The following is a 26,910-nucleotide window of genomic DNA, read 5'->3' as shown; positions in this document are numbered from 1 at the left end:
TTCCCGCCGGACTTTCTCTCTAGGTCTGAACGCCGACCTGCTTGCGGCGCCGGCCATCTCCCGAGTGTTCCCTCCCCGTCTGTTACCGCTTGCTTCCGCTTTCGCTGCTTGGCCCAGCTGTAGAGCCAGCCGCTGGAGCCCCAGCCTGACGCCCAGGAAGGATTCGCGCAGTACCTGCCACCAGCTTGGCCAGCTGGTGAAACCACAGATTCTTTCACTTTCTTGATTCTTCTGGATGCCAGAGGAATCGATGTCCTTGAGGTGCTGCCGAATTGCAGGTAAGTCCGTTTCCACTTCGTCGCCACTGTTGTGTCTGTGTGTTGATAGAGACACTGAAGACAGGAGTTGGTTTCATAGGTGTTTACTAAACAAAGTCTGGAGGGGAACTAACGGATACAACACAATATACAGGCTTATATAGCCCGAGTGGCCATTACCGGCATTACAGTACACATGGGGCTCTTAAAGGCACATACACTACAGTATCCAAGCCTAAAGCTGTTTGTATATATGTGATTAAGATACTCAAGAGTGTTCCCCACATTAAAGGCCAAAAAGGGGAGACTAGTCCGTATGTCCGGAGTCAGGACAGACAGTACAACATTCTTCATGTCATTGTCCTCAAAATTAGGATGGTAATTCTGGAATGCCACTATACGTTTCCTCAGCTCTAAAGGGCATGTTTGTGGGTTAACTGGTCCGAATTGTTGGGCACATGCCTGTAGTTCTGCATAATTCTGGGACTTTTCATAAGTACCTGCCCACGGTATTCCTGGAGGTGCCGCTGGTTGTGCTCCTACTTGTGGCTGGTCCCCCTCAACAGCTGGTGGCGCGTTAAGAATCACTTGGGTACAAGTCAGGACATTAACCGGAGCTCTAACGGGCGCAAGTTCGTCCGCTGAGGTTTTGATGATATTGTTATTAGCATAGGCTGGTGGTCTTTCAGCCAGGTCGATGGTGGCATATGAGACGGGGGCCTCACGGGAAGGGAATATCATGGGAGAATATAGCTCCTCGCTTAACCCCTCGCATTGTTTATCACAACTTGTGGGGGGGTCTATTCCCATGACTGCCGCTATTACAGCCCGTTGTTTACCCAGCTGGTTTTCTAACTGTTGTATAGTATTCTGACATTGCTTGTGGTCTAACTCCCTGTGGGGGCGCTGAAGAGCCTCTCTCAGGGCCCCTCGTGAATCATTTAGTTGGCTGATCAGACGGTCATTATCTTTTGTTAAGAAGGCTACTTGGCTTTTGTAATGTATATACCTTTAAGTGGGGAACTATCTTTTACAGCTCATGTATACTGCAGTACCGGCAGTGACCACACCTGTACATCGCCCTGAGTAGTAATCTGTACAGATCAGTTGCAGTGTGAGCCACGTTGAGTAAACACCTGTTGTACCGTTCTCCGCAGCCTGTGTCTTATTATACACGGACGCAACATTGACGACGAGGCAAGTTCGAACCTACCTGCAACTCTGCATCACCTCCCGGGGATTCGTTCCTGGAGATCAGTGGATTGGAGGTCAAGGCCAGAGACTCGGGTGTCGACCACGGGCAACCACCCAGTCATCCAGCAGAGACTCGAGAATTGCGGGGGAGGCTGTCGAGAGCCAGGCTTGGCTTTCCAGTCGAGGTGGTCCAGCGAAACAGGCTGGCAACAGGTAGTGCGCAGACCCTTCCCAGACAGCGGCGGGCTAGAGCCCGACCGAGCGGCACAGCAAAGGGCCGAACAGCGTCGACGGGGGAGAGAGAGGGCAGAGCGCACAGGGCGCAGCCGGTGTTCAGGGGCCGAGCAGCGTCGGAGAGAGGGAGAGAGAGACGCGCAGAAACCTGCGAGGCGCCGCCATTGCCACGAGGACCGCCGAGAGCGGCGTTGGCAGCAGCGCAGGAGAAGCGCGCAAAACCTACAGGGCGCCGCCATTGCCATGAGAACCGCCGGGAGAGGCGTTGGCAGCAGCGGGGGAGGAAGGAAAGCGCGGGAGACGCCATTTTAAGCCATTGGGAGACGCCATTTTAAACCATACCCAAAATGCCGAAGAGTGGCAGTATCACCGCATTTGACAATGAAGTCGAAGATTGGACGACATATGTCGAATGAATAGAGGTGTACTGCAAGGCAAATGAGGTGTCAGATACAAGAAATCGTCTGTATTGTTAAATTTAATGGGTGCAAAGACGTATAGTTTATTACGAAATCTAGTAACCCCAACGAAGCCAATGGAAAAGAGTTTTGAAGACATAGTAACGATACTAAAGGAACATTTAAACCCCACACCGCTGCTGATTGCAGAAAGATTCAAGTTTCACAAACGGAACCAGCATAAGGATGAAAGCAATGCTGATTATTTAACAGAACTGCGCAAACTATCGAAACACTGCCAGTTTGGAGCGGGACTGGCAGATATCTTAAGGGACAAGTTTGTGTGTGGGCTTCAAAGTGAAGGAACCCAGAAACGGCTTTTATCTGAAAAGGACCTTACGCTGGAAAAGGCTTTCAGCATTGCGGTATCATATGAAGCAGCAGCACGGGGCACTGCAGAGATACAACAGAGACCGCAAGAATATGGCACAAACGAAATGTCATGCAGAACAGAGAAGTGCTATCGCTGCGGCAGAACAACACACGACCAGAATGATTGCTGGTTCAAAGACAAAGTGTGCAGACAGTGTGGAAAAGTAGGACACATAGCACGAGTCTGCAGGTCGGGAAAGAAAACCAGCAATAAGAAACCTATCAAAGAAAAGTACAAGAAGGTACATAAGATGACGGAGATTAGTTCAGACGAACAAAAGAGTGATAACGACTCCGAAAGCAGGGAACTGAGTTGTCTGAAACTACATAATGTGATCACAACGGAGGATCACCGAACCATTTGGGTCACTCTCAAGATAGCAGGAGTCCAGGTAAAGATGGAATTGGACACAGGATCAGCCCTAACAGTCATAAACCGACGGGACTACGAGCGGCTATTCTCACACATACCCTTGAGAGACACAAAAATTATTTTGAAGACGTACACGGGGCAAAAAGTCTACCCCAAAGGAAAAATAAGGGTGATCGTTATATATAACGGTAAGGAAACACCAAAACTAGACCTGTATGTATTGCAAGATGGAGGACCACCATTACTGGGACGTGAATGGACCCGGAAAATACAACTGGATTGGCATTCCATACAGGCACTGACTGTGGCTGAAAAAAGGATGACGACGTCACACCTGGACGACTGTCAAAGATCCTAACTGATGCGAAAGAAGTGTTCCAGCAAGGACTCGGAACACTAAAAGGCATGACAGCAACGATTAAAATTGAAGAAAACGCAAGCCCAACATTTTTTAAGGCCAGACCGGTACCTTATGCGATCCGCCCAGCCGTCGAAGCAGAGCTGGAGAGTCTGGAACGTTCAGGTGTACTGTCCAAGGTAGACTGGAGCGAGTGGGCTACTCCCATCGTCCCTGTGATGAAAAAGTCGTTGAGCAGCACGCCTGGGGAACCAAGGAAGGTTCGCATCTGTGGGGACTTTAAGGTAACAGTGAACCCGGTCCTTCACACCGTACAATATCCACTTCCGCGGATTGAAGATATTTTCGCCTCGCCATCTGGAGGGAAACGCTTCACTAAGATTGATCTGGCCCAGGCGTATCTGCAAATGGAGGAAGAAGAAGCATCAAAAAAATACCTCACAATCAACACCCATAAAGGTCTCTACCAATACAACCGTCTGGTATTCGGGGTAGCATCAGCTCCGGCTATTTGGCAGAGGGCAATGGAACAAGTCCTGCAAGGGATCCCAGGGACCCAGTGTTATTTGGACGACCTCCTGGTCACGGGCGAAAATGACAGTGATCACCTTGCCAACCTGGAGCAGGTGCTCACTAGATTGCAGGAACATGGGCTCCGAGCTAACCGCCCCAAATGCGAGTTTTTTAGAAAACAGATCTCGTATTGTGGCCACGTTATCGATAAAGAGGGGTTACATAAGTCCCCAGAGAAGATTGAGGCAGTAGTCAAGGCTCCAGCACCGGAAAATGTGTCACAACTGAGGTCGTTCCTCGGGCTGGTAAACTACTACCATAAGTTCTTGCCAAATTTGTCTACAATACTACACCCACTGAACACCCTACTGCAAACTGGGGTGCCATGGAAGTGGAGTGACGAATGTAGACGAGCTTTCCAGAAGAGCAAAACACTAATCACATCGAAAGAGGTATTGGCCCATTACAACCCGGCATTACCAATTCGGTTGGCATGTGATGCGTCACCCTGCAGCATTGGAGCGGTGCTGTCGCACAAATTCTCGGACGGGTCAGAGAGGCCAATAGCCTTCGCGTCACGATCACTAACCTCAGCCGAGCGTAACTACGCCCAGATTGACAGGGAGGCCCTCAGCCTAGTGTGGGGAGTGAAAAAGTTCAATCACTATCTGCACGGGCAGAAATTCACCTTGCTGACTGATCACCAGCCTCTTGTCTCCATTTTTAATCCGAAGAAGGGCGTTCTGGTGATGACTGCGCAACGACTACAAAGATGGTCACTTTTTCTAGGGCGCACCACTATGAGATTGAATATAATGGCACGAAACAGCATGGAAATGCTGATAGGCTATCACGCCTGCCACTGCCGACTGCGGTGGAAGCACCAGCAGTGGATCCTGTCGAAATATTCCATTCGACTATAGTTGAATACCTACCGGTAACTAACGCTTGTATCGAAAAGGAAACCCGAAATGACCCGACACTGTCTCGGGTATATGATTTGACGGTGAAGGGATGGCCAGCGCATGGCGACTCACTGTTGCCAGCATTCTCGACAAGGAGAGAACAGCTGTCAGTGTGCCGGGGGACCTTGATGTGTGGATCCCGAGTGGTAATTCCACCCAAGTTAAGGGATAGAGTGCTCAATGAGCTTCATGAGGGTCATCTGGGAGGGGTAAAAATGAAAAGCCTAGCCAGGGCTTATGTGTGGTGGCCGGGAATCGATAAACAAATCGAGGACCTGACCAAGAGCTGCTCAGGATGCCAGAAAGTCCAAAATGCACCACCACAGGCCCCTCTACACCCATGGGAGTGGCCCTCATCTCCATGGCAACGGGTGCATATTGATTTTGCTGGTCCATTCATGGACTCAATGTTTTTAATAGCCGTGGATGCGCACTCAAAATGGCCTGAGGTCATCAAAATGTCCTCCACCACCACGGAGGAAACTATTGCAGTCCTACGGACCATTTTTGCCAGGAATGGATTGCCAGAACAGATTTGCTCCGACAACGGACCACAGTTTGTGTCCGAAGAGTTCCGGAGGTTCTTGAAAAAGAATGGGGTAAGGCATTACACATCCGCCCCGTATCATCCAGCCACAAATGGATTGGCTGAGAGGTTCGTACAAACCTTTAAGAAGGCAATAAAGGCTATGTACAATGACAACATTCCGCTGCAGCACAAGGTGGACAATTTCCTGTTCGCCTACCGGAATGCGACACATGCAGTCACCAACCAGGCCCCAGCCATGATGCTCTTTAACCGAAGGTTAAGATCTCGCCTGGATTTGCTCAGACCAAACGTACGAAGAGATGTTGAGAGTAAGCAATTCCAGCACATCCATGAGAAGCCAACAAGGAGCTTCAATGTAGGGCAACCAGTCTTGGCCCGCGACTACCGAACAGAAAAATGGCAGCCAGGAACGATATGCAAACGGCAGGGCCCACTAATGTACACAGTGGACGTTGGGGAGAGCATCGTGAGATGCCATGCTGACCAGATCCTAGAGTCACAGGAACAAGTCAACCCCATGCCTTGCCCATACGTACCTGGTGATGAACTTGACGTACAGGTCACATCTACCCCAGAAACAGTAGCATCGGAAGCTGATGAACCAACCGATGACAGGGGGCCAGAATCGCCTCCGCACCAAGAGCAAGACACTCGGGAAAGGCGCTATCCAGAACGGATCAGGAAGCCTCCCCAAAGACTGAATATATAAATAGACTATTTTCAGCTAATGTTGCATGTTAAAAGTGTTAATTGTAATTAGTTTGATATTTAATTGTTAAATGAGTGTTATGGTACTGTTAATCTAAAAGGGGAGGAATTGTAATGTATATACCTTTAAGGGGGGAACTATCTTTTACAGCTCATGTATACTGCAGTACCGGCAGTGACCACACCTGTATATAGCCCTGAGTAGTAATCTGTACAGATCAGTTGCAGTGTGAGCCACGTTGAGTAAACACCTGTTGTACCGTTCTCCGCAGTCTGTGTCTTATTATACACGGACGCAACAGCTTTTAGCCTCCTCAAGATTCTGTATTGCAGCGCCGGCATGCACTGCATTAATACTCTGCTGTTGTATTATTGCTGTTGCAGCACTGATTTGCCCTTGAAGGACTTCTTGTTTATTGTTTAATTCTACAGCTTCTTTTTCCCATTTTAATTTCTCACCCTGTAACGTTAGATTCTCTTCTATAAGACGTTATAATTTTGACTTTTCACCCTGTAACGTTAGATTCGCTTGTATAAGCCGTAGTTTGTCATTTTCTAATTTATCCTGATCATCTTCCATCTCTAGGAAGGCTTCTTTATCTTGTTCTACACAATACACTGCGGCATAGGCCATTAGCTGCGCTGCCCTATCCGGCTTCCGTTTCTTTTCCTTTTCCACAACGTCCTCGAAAAGTAGCTTCGTATCCTTTGTTAGACATTCTACTAACGTCTGTAACTGTGCCTCATCGCACTTCTTCATTAACTTCGCTTTATAGTCTACAAGAAAATTCTCACTCGACATTCTGCTGTACATTAAAGAGACACTATCTGTTAGAAAACCTCACTTTCCACGAGGATCCTCGTTGATCAGACGAAAATCCAAGCGAAAATCCAAACGCCTGCTTTATGCACAACAGATCTGGTTTCAGTTAATAGTCGCGTATGCCCCACGTTGGGCGCCAATTTGTAGCTTTCAAAAGCTCATATAATAATTTGTCCGTGACTACACAAACCACTCTGGGTCCAGGTATATTGTGTATCAGTAAAACAGGTTCATTAAGCATATTAAGCATTAAGCATCCAGTACAAAGAAGTAATACTTAACAAGGAGATAGTCACAGTCTGTTCGTTCGAACCCCGGCATTCCTTCCGAGTGACTGTGGCGTGGTCTCTTTATTCTCTTGCTGTGTTCTGTTGACTGAAGCTCACTTCTCTGGGTCCTTGCTGTGTTCTGTTGACTGAAGCTCCTTCAACTCTGATTACATGTATGCGCTGCTTTCAGTGTTCAATATCTGTATCTTTATACTCTTTCTCTTCCTTTGCCTATGTGACAATAATCAGCTCTCTGACACCTGGTAAATGTCCCTCCTTTCCTCGTCAGTCACCTCATGACATTTTATGACCTTGTTGATTCCACTAGGTCTCCCATTGTGCATAACAAAGTGCCCTTATCTTTAGATGTTCTCTTTTCAAAGACCATTTCTCAAGATGTTGTCTAAACAGTCTGTCCATTTTATAGTGGTATCACTGAGGGATGCCTCCAATTCCGATCTCTCTTCTCTAACTCTTATCTCTTTTCCATAACATTACCGAATACCACGTCCCTGACAGTCTCCATAAACTTAGCACTACATTCCGTTACTTCAGTAATTGAAAACACAGCAGTTTCAGTCAGGTTGACATAATTTCCCATCCTGCTTTTCTCTCAGCCATTTGCCATTTTATACAGGCTTTTAGGTTTTTAACATACAATTTCACATATTATAGTTATACAAAAATGTTGACTAAATCATACAGATACACCCTATCCTACAGCTGTAATATACAATAATTTTCATGAGGGTGATTGAATACAACTGTCACATGTGGCTCAAATTATTTCTCAGAATGTTGAGTCCCCTGCTAGTTGACAACAGGCTGTACCTGTAACTCTGTGAACAGTAAAATAAAAGAACTAAAAGATAGGAATGGAGAATGGGTGGGGTGGGGGCGAGGGTAAACAAGAAAACACAAAAATGATGGGCAAGAAAAGACCAGCTGATTCATCAAACTGTTCCATACAGACATTGTGCAACTGAGCATCATCATTTTTAACACCCCCCCCCCAACCCACCTGAAGACACGTAATCTCCCGAGAGAGGCAAAAAAACTGATAAACCAGATGAGAAACCCAAGGCCAATTCGGGGTGGGAGGAAATCTGGGAAATTCCTCTATGACCCCTGAAAGTAATGGAAATGAGTTTGAGAATACCACAATAACCATGAGGCACATCACCCAATACCTCACTTACGTTTTGTATGCTATGATATCAGGAACTCATCCAGCACTTTTTTGAATGCTTGTAGTGAATCTGTATTCAGTGCACTGGCAACTTGTTCCAAAGGTTTAATACCCTCTATGAAAAGAAAACCTCCTGACATCGTAACCTAGTTCTATGGTTACATAACTTATACACGTCACCTAGTTCTCCTTAACTTATCTAATTAAAATGTTCTATCCATATGGTCGCAGTCTAGTCCCTTCAGTATTTTAAAGACCTCAATTAAATCTCCTTGAAGTCTAAACTTTTCTAGAGTAAAAAGTTCCTGCTCTCTAAGTTTATCCTGGTAACTAATGGCTTTTTAGCCTCATATCAATCTAGTGGTCCTCCTTTGACCCATTTCTGTGGCTTCCATATCATCCATCATGTGAGGGGACTAAAATTGAACATTGTATTCTAAATGAGGCCGAAACAAGGTCTTAAACAACTTTTAAATGTACAAAATATAGACCTAAAAATTTGGTTCCATAGTGCCCGTTGAGTGCCGAATTGGGACCAAATGGCTTCTGAGCAGCGTGCGCACACTTCTGGTGTGAGGGCGGTAGGGCGGCCATTAGGAGCATGCACTAGAAGTATGGTAAGTAGGCAGATCGTGACGTCAATCAGCGTGCAATGCTGATTTAAAGCTAGCAATGCCATTTTCGTCATAATTGCTGGAACTATTGCCCTCTCGCATAGCTAAACATGCGTTCAGCAGCAGGGAGAACTGACCACCAGCGATATTTAAAGGGATCATCAACAACTTTCAGGTAACTTGCTTTTTGATTTCTACTGGCTCTATGTAAGTTTGTGGAACTGTTTGGAGCTTTCTAGAATTATTTAATGTTGGTGAGGTGACAGGGAGTGGTGCTGCAAGTGGAGAAGGCCTTGCTTCTTAATTCAAGGGTTCTGGACAGACCACTTGCTCCCAGTCATGGGTGCTCTAGTTGTCATCCCCCCTTGGCCTGTAGCATGACAGAGAGATGGAGCAGAGGCAGCAAAGAAAAGGACAAGCTGCTTGCAGAGGGAGGAGGAGGGAGAGAAGGGCTCTCAGCAGGAGGCCTTACCCATCTAGGGTCTTCTGAGAGCAACTCTTTTACCTCAACCAGAGCCAGGAGCAGTGTCTGAGGCACCTGCGATTTACGAAGGAGGTGCTCACAAAACTCTGCCACCTCTTGCAACCAGACCTGCAGCCTCACACCAGGGCAAGGACAGTGCTGCCAGTGTCTGAATATGACTGTGGCCCTGAATTTCCTTATGCCGAGATCCTTCCAGGCTGGAGCAGGCGACACCTGTAACATCTCCCAGTTCACTGTCCACTGCTGCATAAGAGAGGTGACAGAAGCTCTTTATGCCAGGAGAGGGGACTTCATTGTCTTCTCTCTGGCTAGAGAGAAGCAGACGGAGCATGCACGTGGCTTTGCCAGGATAGCGGACGTCCCCATGGTCCAGGGCGCCATCGACTGCACACGTGGCTTTGCCAGGATAGCGGCCTTCCCCATGGTCCAGGGCGCCATTGACTGCACACGTGGCTTTGCCAGGATAGCGGCCTTCCCCATGGTCCAGGGCACCATTGACTGCACACGTGGCTTTGCGAGCACTGTATATAAATGCTGAGTTGTACTGCAACTGCAAAGGTTGCCTCTCGCTGAGTGTGCAGTTGGTGTGCGGCCATGCTCAGCACATCATGATGGTGAATGCCCAGTATCCTGGCAGCAGTTATGATGCTTTTATTCTGTGCCAGTACGCTGTTGCCTCAGTCTTTGAGCCACCAAGACAAACCAGAGGGTGGCTACTGGGTGACAAGGGCTATCCCTTGACCACCTGCCTCATGACTCTGCTCCGCAATTCAACCACATGTGGGCAGCATGCATACAACGAGAGCCATGTTGCCACATAAAAGTTCACAGAGCAGACCATTGGCATCGCTGTGGAGGGGCCCTACAGTACTCACCGGAGCGTGTGTCCTGATTCGTGGTGGTCTGTGGTATCCTCCACAACCTGGCCATCATGAGGGCACAGCCACCAGCTCAGCGGCAGCAGAAGGAGGAAGAGGAGGAGGAGGAGTTGGAAGAGGAGGAGGAGGAGGTGGAAGCGGAAGGAAGAAGGCAATCCAGACAGCCCCTTTCTGGCCAGGATATCCGGGATTGAATCATCCGCCTGCACTACGATTGAACGCAACCCCTTTTCCTCATTCAATATTAGCTCCACAACTTACCTTCCCTCTGTTACTGACCCATCACAGTGTCATCTTGGCCACAGTGCCGAAATAAAAGCCACCACAATGCAAACTTTCCAATCATACTTTTTCCATATATCCATCCAATATTACATCTGGACTCTCCTCTCCCTCTTGTTCTTCGACCACTGGCTGGGCAGGCTGCAATTCTTGGGCGTCTGAAATGAGAAAGGCACAAGAGTAGGGCTGTGGTGAGGGTGTGGGGGAAGCAATAGCTGCATGCTTACACCATGTGCAGACTGTAAATCAGAAGAGATTGTGGGATGAGGGGGAAGTGGGATGCGAGAAGGGGGATAACGTATAAGGGTACTGGCATCTTGAATTCCTTCAGCCCCGCCGCTGGCCATGGGCTCAGCCATGCCCCTGCCAAGAATGGCCAGCACCATCTCCTCCAAGGGGGTGAGGTGATGCAGGCGAGCCTGTCCCCCACCGGTTAATGTCTGCTGTTGGTCCGTTATGCACCACCTTTTCCTGCAAGAGAAAGGGAAGTGTGTCAGCGAGTGTGGTGCAATGTGTTTAGGTGATGTGCCTGTCATGGCTGAATAGCTGACAGTGTGTTCAAGCTGTGAGTTGTGGGTGTTACTCTTACAGCAGCGGTAAATATGTGCGGGTGAGGTGAAGCTATGAATGTGAGGTATGAGTCATGCTTGGTAGAGATTGTTGGTAGGTGAGTGATGGGGGTGTAGTGCATTGAACAGTGTGTGAGGCTGGTTGTGCAGATGGCGGAATATGGCATATGAAGATAAATTCACTGACTGTGACCACGCATGTGAGGTCATTAAAGTTCTTCCTGCACTAAGTCCTAAAGTTGACCTCCTGGACCAACGCCTCCAGTGCTGCATCAGAGAATCTTGCAGCACTTTATCTGGCCTGTTGAGCCGTTACTCAATATTCGTTTTCTGATAGCTGCCTTCACAAACACTTCCACCACCTTTTGCAGGCAGAAAACACCTCCACTTTAATAGGTGCAGACTGCCTTTAAGTCGTGCAGGCTAGCTTTAATTGGTGCTAGCCTCACATGAACTTGGGCCCCCTGCTGAGCGTTCAGCCATTCAGCAGCGCGTTCAGCATCGGCTGAATGCTACAATCACGCAAAGTAGCAGGCAGCATGAATTTTACATGTTGCCTGCAGTCCTCCAAACAGGCGCAGGTTCCTATCGCTTCGCGATCCCTGCGCCCGTTTTTGGGGGCTACCGAATTTCTAGGTCATAGACATTCTGATTACATATTCTCATCTTGCACCTGATTAAAGATCCTGTCATGGTAATGACTTCCTCAGTATCCCCTTACCAAGCTACTAAGCCAGTTATGACATGCCTGGAGCAATTTAAGCATCATAAGCAAAGGGGTCATGTGAATATGTTTTGGTTTGACCCCTGTGGCAAGCACTGCTGATGTATTAGGCCCACAAATTCCCTCTTTTTGTTCCAGACCAAGAACAAAATATTGCCCATTCCTTTCCTTCTGTGCTATTTGATAGAGGGATATGGCCCTTCACACCCAACACAAATCCAGACATATTTTTGTTTACATAGGCTGTTCCTCTACTTCAGGTCATTCCATTTTTTGTAGTGCTACCTCATCCATCCCCTTCTCAAACACATCAGAGCAAATTTGTGGGGATAGTTCAGTAAAATTGTGATTATACATTTTATTCTGGCCATCCATTATTGCTGCCTAATAATGCTTTTTGTTTCTTTAACCTCTGCCACAATAAATTCAAGTTTTGAAACACCAAAATGTACATTGTGTCCCTTTGTTCTCTCACTCACAGTCCCATAGCCACTTAAGTTACACATTTTGGCACTCCATCACAATCTTAGGGCCTAGAGCCAACTCTTCCCCTTTATTACAATGCATACATCGCTGACATAGGTTATGTTCTTACTTCCACCCTATTTATGTTCTGTGTGAGACTAGCATACACATGTGCAGCTGTAAATGCAAGTCTTTCTTTTTTGCAAACAAGCAAAAAAAAATCGACTATTGTGGAAAACCCAAAATGTATTGATGCACATATCTATACTGTAGCCCATATATCTGGCAGCATAAAGTTAAAAAAAAAAAAATTTGGTCATTAAAGCTTAATTCGTACTCTACAATGAAATTAAAACTGCAATACTCTGGAAGTCTGAACTTTTAATGGAAAAAACAAGTCAGGAGCACGCATCATTATTTGCTATTCTTGAATAAAATAAAATTCTATTGATGGTTGTAGTGAAAATATTAACATCTAAAGTCTGCTCAACTGATTTGTTGAAACTTATCAAAAAGTCTTTGAACTTTTAGTACTGTCTGTTAATTGGTCTGGTCTATCAAATACAATGGTAATGTCATGCTACATACTATTAATTAGCTATTTATTTGCTTTGAAAACAGTGTACAAGGCAGTGCTACATAACTTGGAGGCCACAAAGCTAAGATATTTAGCAGTCTATTCTGAAGAGCTAGAAGAAACATAACAAAGTAAGATAGAAAGAATCATCATGATAATCACCAATGTCGAAAGCTGGCATCATTGTCCAAGTACTCATAATAAAATGGATGGGATTTAATGTAGAAAGTCAGCTAGAAAGGTCTGCACTGGGAGATTCATGGAGCATAAGTGTGCAGGAGTAAGGGCAGGGAGAAAGGACAGCTCAAGAAATAGCTTGTCAGAGGGTGAGCTTGCATTCTAGCTCTGCTGCAGATGGTACTGAAGAAACCTCCATGGCCCAGCCTGTAAAAGAAGACTGATGGCTGTGCACCACCAACTGCTCACTGCATTAGGTTGCTTGCAAGGAGGTTGCGCACAATGTCGAACAGTGTGAAGGAGTCTACCTGCAACATGTGTGTGGTCAGTGCGCATGGTATTGAATCAATGCAGTTAACCATGGAACGTGTGGTTAGTTCTATGCACACTGCAGCAGGGCCCTCAGTTATGGAGCCAATGGAAACAGCCTTGGAAGCGCAGACTGCTGCCATTGGGTTCCATCATCTCCTCCAGCTTGCTCTGTGGGAAGGAAAGCATGGATATCATCTTCCAAACCATCACCTCACTTCTACACTCTGTTCTCACACAGAACAATAGAATTACTGAAGTGCAGTCCCATGTGAGTGGCAGTGGTGCCACGAGAGAGGCACATGCTATCCTCTTTCGGGATGACAGCGTGCCAGCTCCCCTTCCATCTCCTCAAGCAGTGCATGTGTTGGTGCCAGAAGTCAGCTGGGTCAGGATGCCCTAGCTGTAGCCAAGATGCTGCAGTCTGTAACCAGGCCCTCTCAGGCCAGATGTCTTTGAACACCAGCCTTCCACCTCCAGTGTTGTAACCACTGAGATAAACACGGGAGCACTAGACTAGGCAGGAAAGCACCCAAGACAAGCACTAGGGGTTTGCACAAGGGTGACCTATAGCTTTTGAATTTGTTTGATGGCAATTTAAAATCACTGTTTTACACCAAATTCTTGTTGTGCAGTTTCTTTGGTGTTTGTTAACCGTGCCATGTGATGTGACAGAAATACCCATGCTGGCAGCTGAAGATTGGTGGCCCTTGCTTCCCCTCAGCACCCTGCTGTTCTTCCTGCCCCTACACCTCTACATCTTCCTCCACAGATGGCGCTCAGGTTTTCCCCTTTGCAGTGCAAAGTTATGGAGTATGCAACAGCGAATCTGGAAAATCTCTCAGAGTTACTTTGCAGCCGCCTCCAGACCTATTAGGCAGTGGAACCTCTATTTCAGGATGCCGATGGTTTGCTCAATCAGAGCTCTGGTAGAGTCGTGGCTCTGATGGTAATGCTGCTCTGTGTCTGTGTGGGTTCCTGACAGGCGTCATGAAACATGCACTCAAGGGATACCCCGTGTCCTCAAGCAGCCAGCCTAACACCTGATGGTCTGTATGGAAGAGATTGGGGAATTGAGGACTGCTGCAGGATAAAGACATCATGACAACTGCCAGGAAACTAGGTGCAGACCTGCATGATGCGCTGCCTGTCATCGTACACTAGCTGCACATTTAGCGAGTGGAAGCATGTCTGTGTATAATCCAGGGTCTTTATATGGAGCATGCAAGGCTATGTGGGTGCAGTCAATTATGCCCTGTGCCTAAGGGAATCCTGCAATCCTGGGACAGAAATTGTCCTCCAGGTCTTCCTGTTTTTCTGCCTCCATAGGGAAGAAGATGAAGTTATCTGTTTTGGGCAAGAGCGCATCCACTACAAATTAACTAATGTTGCTTATGTCACTTGTTGCAGCCTGGTATGACCTCAAGGTGTAGAAATTCAAGGCCATAGTTACCTTCAGAGCCTAGGGCAATGAAGTGTGTGACCTGGAGCTGGACCGCAGTTGATGCTGCAACAGGTGACATGGCATTGTAACAGTTTTTCTGGTGAAGCAGGTCCACCAAGTGCATTGCTCCTCACTTAACTGGAGGTACAATGTTCATCTCCTGTAAACTCATGTGGCGTAAGGCCTCCTGCGTCCTCCCCTCATTCACTCTCTTCTCCCAGCAGCTGCAGGTCTCTTGCTTGCAGCTCTTTCTCCTCAAGCCACAATGGAAGACCGAGTAGCACACCCATGTTGCCAGAGGACATTTGTGCAGAGCCCTGGGCTGAAATTGTCCCCCAGCTTCAAAAAAACAACTTGCCACAATTTTTCCAATTAGCTACAGCAGCCAACACAGCCAGAAATAGGCATAAAAGCCATCTGCAGTCTAAAACGACTAACCAGGTACTTACCTAACTGCAAAAGCAAAATACTGCGGATGCTGGAAATCTGAAATAAAAACAGAAAATGCTGGAAACACTCAGCAGGTCAGGCAGCATCTGTGGAGAGAGAAACAGAGTTAATGTTTCAAGTCGATGACCGTTCGTCAAAACTTACCTAACTGCAGCTGAGGATGGCTTTAAATAGCACTGGTACAGCCTACAGGGTGGTTTTAGAATAGGTGAATCCAGTGCTCAAGAAGTCAAATGTGGCAGAAGGGTCCTGAAACAGGTGCAGGGCCCTCATTTCTGGGTGGGCGCCCTGGATGACTAAACGTGCCCAACTCAAAATGGTGTCAGGCACACTACCAGTGGACATCAGGTACGAGAGATCCCCACGCAAAATATGGAGGCTTGGTGCCCATTTACCAGAACTAAAGTGCAGTCATGAGCTGAAAATCTACCCCAGCATCTTGAAAAAAAGGAGCTGATGCAGGTTTAAATTACCGTTAAGGCTTTGAGATGACATTTTTATATGCAACACATTTTTGGTATATCTTCTGATAATTTCCTTCTACAGAAGGATCATAAAGCTCCCATGTGGACAGTATCTTTATAATGAAACATTTTACAACAACAAATAACATATTCTGTTCCTTATAGTTTAAACCCCATGAAAGTTTAGTATACGACTATAATATATTTATATATATAAAAGGATACATCTGCCTGTCTGTCATTCCGTCTGTCTGTATTGAATAAACTCGAAAGTTATAGAGCGTACCTACACGTGTGTTACGTCGAAACAAAGCTTACGATTCCAGAACCGTCATAAGCGTATTTACTTTTCGGTCGGACGAAAATTTTTCGCGCGTTATGCAAAAAACGTTCAAAATTAAACTCATTATCTGCTAATTACCATTGATTGACTGACATCAAGGTCGACCAATCCTGTGCCGTCACGATTGACCAATCCTACAGTTCAGTCGCCTGATGGTTGGCCAATCGCTGCGCCTGTGGGTGGGACTAATGCATTTCAACTCAGGCATCGGGCAGCCATTGCTTCACTACTTCCAGCTCAAAATCTGCTAATCCAGCTTCTAAAAAGTTAGTATCTCTTTTAAAAATAACATCACATTTACCAAAAACGTTTTATAAGTACTTTCACTTTCATCTTTGAAGCTATTAAAAGGTAGAAATGTTGCCCGGCAGCAGATTCACAAAGGGACACAGAGACAGGCCCCAAAGCCTGGGACTCGATTTAAAACGTTGCCCGGCAGCAGATTCACACAGGGACAGACGGACAGGCCCCAAAGCCTGGGACTCGATTTAAACCGCCCGGCCCAAAACAGCCCTGGCAAAGCCGGGCTCCCCCAGCTAGTCTATCTATCTTCTATATATATAAAAGGATACTTCTGTCTGTCTGTCATTCCGTCTGTCTGTCTGTATTGAATAAACTCGAAAGTTATAGCGCGTACCTACACGTGTGTTACGTCGAAAGAAAGCTGACGATTCCAGAACCGTCCTAAGCGTATTTACGTTTCGGCCGGACAAAAATTGCGCCCGCGGTATCCAAAAAACGTTCAACATTCCGCTCATTATCCGCTCATTAGCATCGAGTGACGTCGAGGTCGACCAATCGTACGGCGGGTTCCTGGCGCATGCGGGCGGGCCCTCCTACGGTCGAGTGACGGGACGATTGACCAATCTTATGCTTCGGTGACCTGACGGTCCACCAATCGGTGCGGGTGTGGGCGGGCCTTATCGTTCCGAGCCGAGGTGAGTCGCCGCCATCTTGATTCTAAACTTTTCATTTCTTTTTCCCGCTTTCTGCATCTTTAAAAAAAAAGTTCCTTTTAAAACAGAAATTCTTTAAAAAAAAAGTTAATTACTTTCAGAAATTGTTTTTAAAAAAAGTTAATTACTTTCTAAATCTTTTATCTAATCTCATTAATTTTCCTACCTTTCCCAGTTTTTGCAGGTAGGCCTCTAAGCCTGGGCGTCTGTTGCCAGCCATGCTGGACCCTCGGCAATTGGTTTGTGGCAAGCTCCTCCCACCCCTCACCCCCCCCTTCGGTCTCCCCCATCACATGATGGTTGACCAATCCTATGGCGTGTGTGGGCGGGGCCTGATGCTTAATAAGACAGAATAAATAAAAGTTACTTTAGTCTTTGCGAGCACTGGAGTGACTGCAGCAACTATTGCAACGTAAGTGAAGAGAGAGAGAATAAATAATTCAGTTTTTATATCTTCTAACTTTATATCTTCTTTCCTTAAAAACTTTCAGCTTTTGTATATCTTCTAACTTTATATCTTCTTTCCTTAAAAAACTTTCGGTTTTCAAAAGGCGAAAGTTTTTTAAGGAAAGAAGATATAAAGTTAGAAGATTTCCGATTTTGTACTTTGCAGCTACTTTTTTTAAAAGTAAAGAAATTTTGCAGTTTTTATTAAGAATTTTTTTTTCTTCCGTGCTTCCAACCGACATGAGAAAATGGCCGCCGGCTTCTTCACGCACCTTCAAGGCTGGCCGCACCCGCCCTGAAGGCTGGCAGACAGCTTTTTTTTCTTTCTGCCCCTGCCCCCTATCCCCTCTCCTCGGTCCCCCCCCTCTCAAGGGTTAACCCGGCAACCGGCTCTGGAGATCGGGAGGGGAGGAGGGTTACCCCGGCAACTGGGCCCGGCCATCTTTCATCCTGGCAGCAGTTCAATGCAGCGACACCACAGCGCCATATTTGACCCTGGCGGCACGACAATTTCCTCGTGACGCCATCTTTGATCATGGCGGAACTTCAATGTGGGCCTGAACAGCGCCATCTTTAATCTGGGCTGCCCGGTTTCTTCATCCTTCCCTCTCTCCTTCCCCCTCCCTCCCTCTCTCTCCCCCCTCTCTCCCCTCCCTCTCTCTCCCTCCCCCCCACCTCTTCCCTGCCCCCCCTCTCCCTTCCTCCCCTCTCTCCCTCCCTCCCCTCTTCCCTCCCCTTTCCCCCCCTCCCCCCTCCACTTTCCGCCCCTCCCCTTTCCCCCCACTCCCCCCCTTTCCCCCCCTCCCCTTCCCCCCTCCCCCCACTCCCCTCCCCTTTCCCCCCTCCCCTTTCCCCCCTCCCCTTCTCCCCCTTCTCTTCCCCCCTTCCCCTTCTCTTCCCCCCTTTCCCCCTCCCCCTTCCCCCTCCCCCTTCCCCCTCCCCTTTCCCCCCTTCCTTTCCCCCTCTTCCCCCCAGTCGCTCTCTCTTCCCCCCAGTCGCGCTCTCTCTTCCCCCCAGTCGCGCTCTCTCTTCCCCCCAGTCGCGCTCTCTCTCTCTCTCTCTTCCAACAACAACATGCCCTCGAAAAAGCCTCGGCACTGCCGGGCACTCCAGCCAGCATTCTATATATATAAAAGTGCTCGTCTGTCTGTCTGTCTGTCTGTCCTTCCGTCTGTCTGTATGTCCTCCATACACTCAAAAGTTATAGAGCGTACCTACACATGTGTTATATCAAAAGAAAGCTTATGATTCCGGAATGGTCATAAGCGTATTTACTTTTTGGTCAGACAAAAATTGTTCAGACGGTATACAAAAAACGTTGAAAATTCCACTCATTATCCGCTCATTAGCATTGAGTGATGTGAAGGTTGACCAATCGGAAAGTCGAGCGGCCTGACGGTTGACCAATCGCTGCGTCATGGGGGCGGGTTCATTGCGTGTGCGGGCGGGCCATCCTAGAGATGAGTGACGTGATGATTGACCAATCCTACAGTTCAGTGACCTGATGGTTGACCAATCGGTACGTGTGTGGGCGGGCCTAATCCTTCTGAGCTGAGGTGAGTGGCCGCCATCTTGATTCCTAACTCTTCATTTCTTTTTCCGACTTTCTGCGTGTTTATTTTCAAATCTAGATTTCCAGCTAAAAAAAAGTTGCTTTTAAAACACAAATTGTTTTTTAAAAAGGTTAATTAATTTGTAAATCTTTTCTCTAACCTCATTAATTTTCCAACCTTTCACCGTTTTTCCAGGCTTCGAAGCCTCGGCCTCTGTTCCCCAGCCACGCCCAAGCTAGGCACCTCCTGTCCCACTCAACAAGCGGCCCGCGATCGCCGCCATCTTTCTAAAGGCTGGCCGGGTGGGTCTGAGCCGAGCGTAGCCACCGTCGCCATCTTTCTAAAGGCTGGTGGGGCAGCACGGAGCTCCGCGGAGCAATTGCCGGCGCTGGGCTCGGGTGCTTTGTGGGCTGGGCGGGTCTGAGCCGAGCGTAGCCACCGCCGCCATCTTTCTAAAGCCTGGGGGGGCGGCACGGAGCTCCGCGGAGCCATCGCCGACGCTGGGCTCGGGTGCTTTGTGGCCTGCGGCCGAACGGCGGCTGCGGAGCTCGGGCTGACCGGGGCGCTCGGCTGGGCCATGTCAGTGCGGGTGCCCGAGGCCCCGGGGCCTTGCCTTCTCCAACCGCCGCCGGCAGCGCAACTCTCAACACTGGCAGAGGGGAGAGGGTCTGCTGGCTCCCCCCTCCTTCCCCTCCTTCCCCCACCCTTCCCCCCCACACCCCCTTCCCACCCCCCCTTTCCCCCCTCCCACACACCCACTTCCCCCCCACACACCCCCTTCCCTCCTCCCCCTCCCCTCCCCCCTTTCCCCCACCCCTTCACCCCCACCCCTTCCCCCCCACCCCTTTCCCCCCCACCCCTTCCCCCCCACCTGTTTCCCCCCACCCCTTTCCACCCCACCCCTTTTCCCTTTCTCTCCTTCCCTCTCTCCTTCCCCCTGTCTCTGTCTCTCTCCCCCTCTCTCTCTTCCCCCCAGTCTCTCTCTCTCTCTCTCCCCCCGTCTCTCTCTCTCTCTCTTCCCCCCAGTCGCTCTCTCTTCCCCCCAGTCGTTCTCTCTCTTCCCCCCAGTTGCTCTCTCTCTTCCCCCCAGTCGCTCTCTCTTCCCCCCAGTCGCTCTCTCTCTTCCCCCAGTCACTCTCTCTTCCCCCCAGTCGCTCTCTCTTCCCCCCAGTCGCTCTCTCTCTTCCCCCCCAGTTGCTCACTCTTCCCCCCAGTCGCTCTCTCTCTTCCCCCCAGTCGCTCTCTCTCTTCCCCCAGTCGCTCTCTCTCTCTCTTCCAACAACAACATGCCCTCAAAAAACCCTCGGCACCGCCGGGCACTTCAGCTAGTATATATATATATAAATACCGACTGCAGCTCAGAGCAATAACAGTAAACTATCATCCTGAGAGTCACAGAAATAATTTATTATGACAACCAAAGCCCAAGGCTGAGAACTTTAATACGCAATCTCAATTAATTCCATAATCTAAGGGTAAACAGCCTTTCTTGTGTTCCCCACAAATGCCCCTCACTGAAGGCTATTAGAATCATAGGCCGGAATTTTGCGGGGAGTCAGCGGGCGTGATCGGTGGTAGGTCAGGTGGGAAAGTGTTTTTTAATACAGCGGGTCGGGACCCCACTATCAACCTGCTGCCACGCGCCTTTCCCAATGTTGGATCTGTCAGCTCTGAGCAGACCCGACAGGCAGTGGCGGGTGACCCAATTAATCTCATTATTGCTTACTTAACAGCTTTTTAAACTTACCTTTTCACTTTAACTTCCTGGCCATGGGAACCACACTGTTCGGGGACCACGCCTGTCAACCTGAGACGATGGTTCAGTGGCCATTGCTCCAGCTGATTTCTTAACAGCTTCAAATGTACAGTAAAAGCTCCCACCTGACAGATCTTGAATTTCCTCGGCCACAAGCTGTTTCTCAGTCCATTTCCAGCACAAATTCTGCAGGCTTTCCACTTTCTACTCTCCATCCAGTATCACCTCTTTGGAAGAACTCTCTCACCATTGACAGATCGCTTCTGTCATCTGTACTTCACCTGCCATCTATTCCATCAACATGGGTGCCCTTTATGCTGTCTCACCTTGGTCCTCAGAATCCCACCACAATCAGCCTCAACACCAGCAGCACCAGGCACACCAGTAGCACCAACAACAACACCAACCTTCTCCGCAATCACCTGAAGCTGCACAGGACACAGGGCATCAGCACCCGAGCACATTGCTGCCTGGGAGGCCAGGGATGGCCTCACCATGGCCAGATTAACTTAAGAACATAAGAACATAAGAAATAGGAGCAGGAGTAGGCCAATCGGCCCCTCGAGCCTGCTCCGCCATTCAATAAGATCATGGCTGATCTGATCCTAACCGCCAATCTACTATCACAGAACCATCTCCTGAATCTAACAGAATTAGACACACGAAATAGGAGCAGGATCAGGATACACGGCCCCTGGGCCCACTCCGCAACCCACAGGGCCATGTCCGATCCGAACCTAGACTCATGTCCAAATTCCTGCCCGCTCCCCATAACCCTTAATTCCCTTTACTTCTAGGAAACTGTCTATTTCTGTTTTAAATTTATGTAATGATGTAGCTTCTACAGCTTTTTGGGGCAGCATATTCCATGGACCTACCACCCTCTGAGTGAAGTAGTTCCTCCTCATCTCAGTTTTGAAAGAGCAGCCCCTTATTCTAAGACTATGCCCCCTAGTTCTAGTTTCACCCATCATCGGGAACATCCTCCCTGCATCCACCCGATCCAACCCCTTCACAATCTTATATGTTTCAATAAGATCGCCTCTCATTCTTCTGAACTCCAATGAGTAGAGTCCCAATCTACTCAACCTCTCCTCATATGTCCATCCCCTCATCCGGATTAACTGAGTGAACCTTCTTTGTACTGACTCGACAGCAAGTATGTCTTTTCTTAAGTATGGACACCAAAACTGTATGCAGTATTCCAGGTGCGGTCTCACCAATACCTTGTACAACTGAAGCAATACCTCCCTATTTTTACATTCTATCCCCCTAGCAATGAAAGCCAACATTCCATTGGCCTTCTTAATCACTTGCTGCACCTGCATAATAACCTTTTGAGTTTCGTGCACCAGGACCCCCAGATCCCTTTGTACTTCAGTACTTTCCAGTTTCTTGCCATTAAGATAATAACTTGCTCTACGATTTTTCCTGCCAAAGTGCATAACCTCACACTTTCCAGTATTGTATTCCATCTGCCAAATCTCTGCCCACTTATTAGCCTGTCTATGTCCCCTTGCAGGTTTTTTATGTCCTCCTCACTCACTACTTTCCCTCCCATCTTAGTATCATCTGCAAACTTTGATATGTTACACTCGGTCCCCTCCTCCAAATCGTTAATATAGATTGTAAAGAGTTGGGGACCCAGCACTGACCCCTGCGGAACACCACTAGTTACTGATTGCCAGTCTGAGAATGAACCATTTATCCCAACTCTCTGCCTTCTGTTAGATAGCCAATCCTCTATCCATGCCGGAATATTACCCCCAATCCCGTGATTTTTTATCTTAAGCAATAATCTTTTGTGTGGCACCTTGTCAAATGCCTTTTGGAAGTCTAAATAAACTACGTCCACTGGTTCCCCTTTATCCACCCTATATGTTACTTCCTCAAAGAACTCCAGCAAATTTGTCAAACATGACTTCCCCTTCATAAAACCATGCTGACTTTGTCCTATTAAATTATGATTATCCAAATGTCCTGTTACTGTCTCCTTAATAATGGACTCCAAAATTTTACCTACCACAGATGTTAGGCTAACCGGTCTATAGTTTCCAGCCTTCTGTCTACTGCCCTTTTTAAATAAGGGTGTTACATTAGCAGTTTTCCAGTCTGCCGGGACCTTTGCTGAGTCATGGGAGTTTTGGAAAATTATTACTAATGCATCCACAATCCCTACCGCCACTTCCCTCAAGACCCTAGGATGTAAGCCATCAGGTCCAGGTGATTTATCCGCCTTGAGTCCCATTATTTTACCGAGTACCACTTCCTTAGTGATTTTGATTGTGTTTAGCTCCTCCCCTCCTATAGCCCCCTGTTTGTCCAGTGTTGGGATATTCTTAGTGTCTTCTACTGTAAAGACTGATACAAAATATTCATTCAGTGTTTTTGCCATCTCCATATTTCCCACCATTAATTTCCCGGTCTCATCCTCTAAGGGACCAACATTTACTTTAGCCACCCTTTTTCTTTTTATATAACTATAAAAACTCTTACTATCTGTTTTTATATTTTTTGCTAATTTACTTTCATAATCTATCTTCCCTTTCTTAATCAATCTTTTTGTTATTTTTTGCTGTCTTTTAAAGTTTTCCCAATCCTCTATCCTCCCACTAATTTGGCTACCTTATATGCCCTTGTTTTTAGTCGAATACTATCCTTAATTTCTTTACTTAGCCACGGATGGCTGTCTTTTCTTTTACACCTTTTTTTCTCAGTGGAATATATATTTTTTGGAAGTTGTAAAATAACTCCTTAAATGTACACCACTGATCATGTATCGTCTTACCCTTTAATCTATTTTCCCAATCCACTCTACTCAGTTCCGCTCTCATACCTTCATAATCTCCTTTATTCAAGCTTAGCACGCTTGTTTGATCCAACCTTCTCACCCTCTAATTGAATATGGAATTCAACCATGTTATGGTCACTCATTCCAAGGGGATCCTTTACTAGGACATTTTTAATTAATCCTGTCTCGTTACACAGGACCAGATCTAAGGTTGCTTGCCCCCTGATCGGTTCAGTTACATACTACTCAAGAAACCCATCCCTAATACACTCAATGAACACTCAAGGCAGCCCTGCCCAATTTGATTTGTCCAATTAATATGATAGTTAAAATCCCCCATAATTATAGATGTTCCCTTATTACAAGCCTCAACTATTTCCTGATTGATACTCCGTCCAACAGAGTTGCAACTGTTTGGAGGCCTATAGACTACGCCCACTAGTGTTTTTTCCCCCTTATTATTCCTTATCTCCACCCAAACTGTTTCATTATCCTGATCTTTTGACCCAATATCATTTCTCTGTATTACAGTGATTCCTTCTTTTATTAACATAGCCACTCCACCTCCCCTTCCTTCCTGCCTGTCCTTCCTGATTGTTAAATAACCTGGTATGTTTAATTCCCAGGCATTGTCACCCTGCAGCCATGTTTCTGTAATGGCCACAAGATCATACCCATATGTAGTTATTTGTGCCATTAACTCGTCTATTTTGTTACGAACGCTACGTGTATTCAGATAGAGAACTTTCAAATATGTTTTGTGACAATTAGTTCCTGCTTTTGCCCTTTTTATTACTTTACCTTTTACTCCATACCTTCTGCCCCTTCCTGACACGCTCTGGTTTTTAATTTCCCCACTGCTACCTAAGTCTATGACCTTCTCTGTTGTCATCATTTTTATTATTTGCTCTCTAGGAACCTCCCCCCCACTAGTTAGTTTAAAGCCCTCTCACTTGACGTTGTGCACCCTGGCTGTTACATGATGCGCCAGGTTGGCACCACCCCACACCAACACCATAAAGCATCCCTACAATGTCCAAGCCATTCCTTTCACACTCACCACCATTACGGGGGAGGGGGGTACCATTATGTCTCACCATTCACTGCAACTCACTAAGCCACTTCCAAAGGTGCACACAAATCTGTCCAAGAACGCAAAGTGTTGAAAAAAAGGTTTCAATGTTTGACACCACATTAACAAAAAGTTTACATGCACATTGGATAAAGCACCCAAGTGGCTACCCTTGTGTGTTGTTAGTCGGTATGATTGCACTAGGATGAGGGTGAGTGTGAGGGGTGGCTAGTGAGATGGGGATGTGATAATGTAGATAGAGAGGGATGGGTGGAGGTGCAAGGTAAGTTGGTGTGAGTAATGATGTGCAGGGGTAGGGTAGGGAAGGCAGAATGATGGGGATGTGATGAGAGGCACAGCAGGATGAAGGTGAGTGTGGATTTGTACTAACATTTCGTGATTTACTGAGATCATTAAAAGGTTTGCACCACTGCATTCCATCCTGACGACATCCCTGTTTGTGACCTCCTGTGCAATGTGCAACCAGGCTGTGTTGGTGTCCTGGGGATGTCTCTTCTGCCAATGGGAAGGGAAGAGGACCTCCCTGTGTGCTGTGACTCCTTCCATAAGCATATGGAGGGAGTCATGGGAGAACCTGGGTGTAGCCCTTCGCCTCTGTGTAGTGATTGTCAGGGGTTGCAGCACCTCAATGCTGTAGAACACTGACAGCACATATGTTAAAAAGAAAGTTCGCTATGGTCCCTTTAAGGAAACCGGCTGATGGCGTTTCATGAAATGATGTCACCAGACCCGCTTCCTCTAATTGGCCCAGGAAATGCGCTGGGAGGGCTTAACAAGCCCTATCAATGGAAAATCATTTCACAGAGCAGGATGGAGCCAGCAACGGGGTCGGGACGCGCCACGGAGAGCAACATTTTGGCTATAGAATCATAGAATGGTTGCAGAACAGGAGGCCATTTGGCCCATCGAGCCCATGCCAGCTCTCTGCAAGAACACTTCAGCTAGTCCCACTCCCCCGCCCTTTCCCCATCGCCCTGCAATTTTTTTCTTCAGGATGCTTGCAGATGGGGTTCTGTAGTGAAAACGATTTGTTAACTTTATGTAAGTATTAGTCTTCAAGCACCTTGGAACATTTTTCTATGTTAAAGGTGATATATAAATATAAATTGTTGTAGTCTGAAAGTGTTTATGTATTTGTACAACACTTTTTGGATGCACTGCATTCAGCATGAAGCTTATCAAATGTGATAATATTGCATATATTAAAGGTGAAACTATTTCCTCCTCTTAGACTTCTTAAGAAAATGTTACTGTTATGGTGGTAGTACAACACTGGTGGCAGTGAGCTCTGGAGATCTTGTACATTAAAATTTTCCGACCTGGGAAGTGAAATTAACCTGATGGAATTTTTAACACTTTATTATAATATTCTTCTGTGCACTTTTTAAGGGAATCATATATTTTAAGTGTTGGCACTTTAAAACTACCAACAGTCATTTAAAATCACCGTTTCTTTTGTGAGCTTATGTCGGAGAGCATGAGGACTGCCACGATTCCCATTAGAGCAGTTTTCAAAAATAATTATCCTCATATTGTACAGGGTGGGGGAACAATTGGATACCCAGTTTATTCTACTGCTGGCAAAATCCTTCTCAACTCCCTCTCTAGTTGGCTATTTGTCTTTTCTTGCATGGATTAAATTGGGCATTGCATTGTTCCTCGTGGTACCTTCTCTGCGCCAAGCATATAGTCTGTATGACTTCTACAGTACTTTTCTCATGCCCTCTCTCATGACCAATAGGCCAATAAACTTGGTACCGAGAATGACCTAAGTTTCATACTCATGCTCTCCTACATAAGCTCACAAAAGAAATGGTGATTTTAAATGACTGTTGGTAGTTTTAGAGTACCAACAGTTAAAATATATGCTTCCCTTAAAAAGTGCACAGAGGAATATTATAATATAATAAAGTGTTAAAAATACTAACAGGTTAATTTCACTTCCCAGGTTGGACAATTTTAATGTACAAGATCTCCAGAGCTCACTGCCACCAGTGTTGTACTACCACCATAACAGTAACATTTTCTTAAGAATTCTAAGAGGAGGAAATAGTTTCACCTTTAATATATGCAATATTATCACATTTGATAAGCTTCATGCTTCATCATAGTGGTAAAAATACTAACAGGTTAATTTCACCTCCCAGGTTGGACAGTTTTAATGTACAAGATCTCCAAAACTTTACTTCGAGTTTAGACGTTTCAGCTTATTTTGTGGTGCAAAATAGTACATTCTACGAGACGTCTCTGCGGACTTCTGAATTACTCATC

The 26,910-nt window shown here is 46.8% G+C and overlaps 1 protein-coding gene across 2 annotated transcripts in view; it reads left to right on the top strand.

Moving 5' to 3' along the window:
- The window catches only part of ece2b (endothelin converting enzyme 2b), a 280,796-nt gene that overhangs the window by 83,072 nt on the left and 170,814 nt on the right, over positions 1–26,910 (top strand). The window lies entirely within an intron of this gene.

The sequence above is a fragment of the Somniosus microcephalus genome, chromosome 6 (genome assembly GCF_052327205.1).
Source record: "Somniosus microcephalus isolate GS21.2 chromosome 6, FLI_Smic_1.0, whole genome shotgun sequence".
Taxonomy (NCBI): domain Eukaryota; kingdom Metazoa; phylum Chordata; class Chondrichthyes; order Squaliformes; family Somniosidae; genus Somniosus; species Somniosus microcephalus.
The sequence above is the reverse complement of the archived record's forward strand: the minus strand, read 5'-3'. Positions and strand labels throughout refer to the sequence as shown.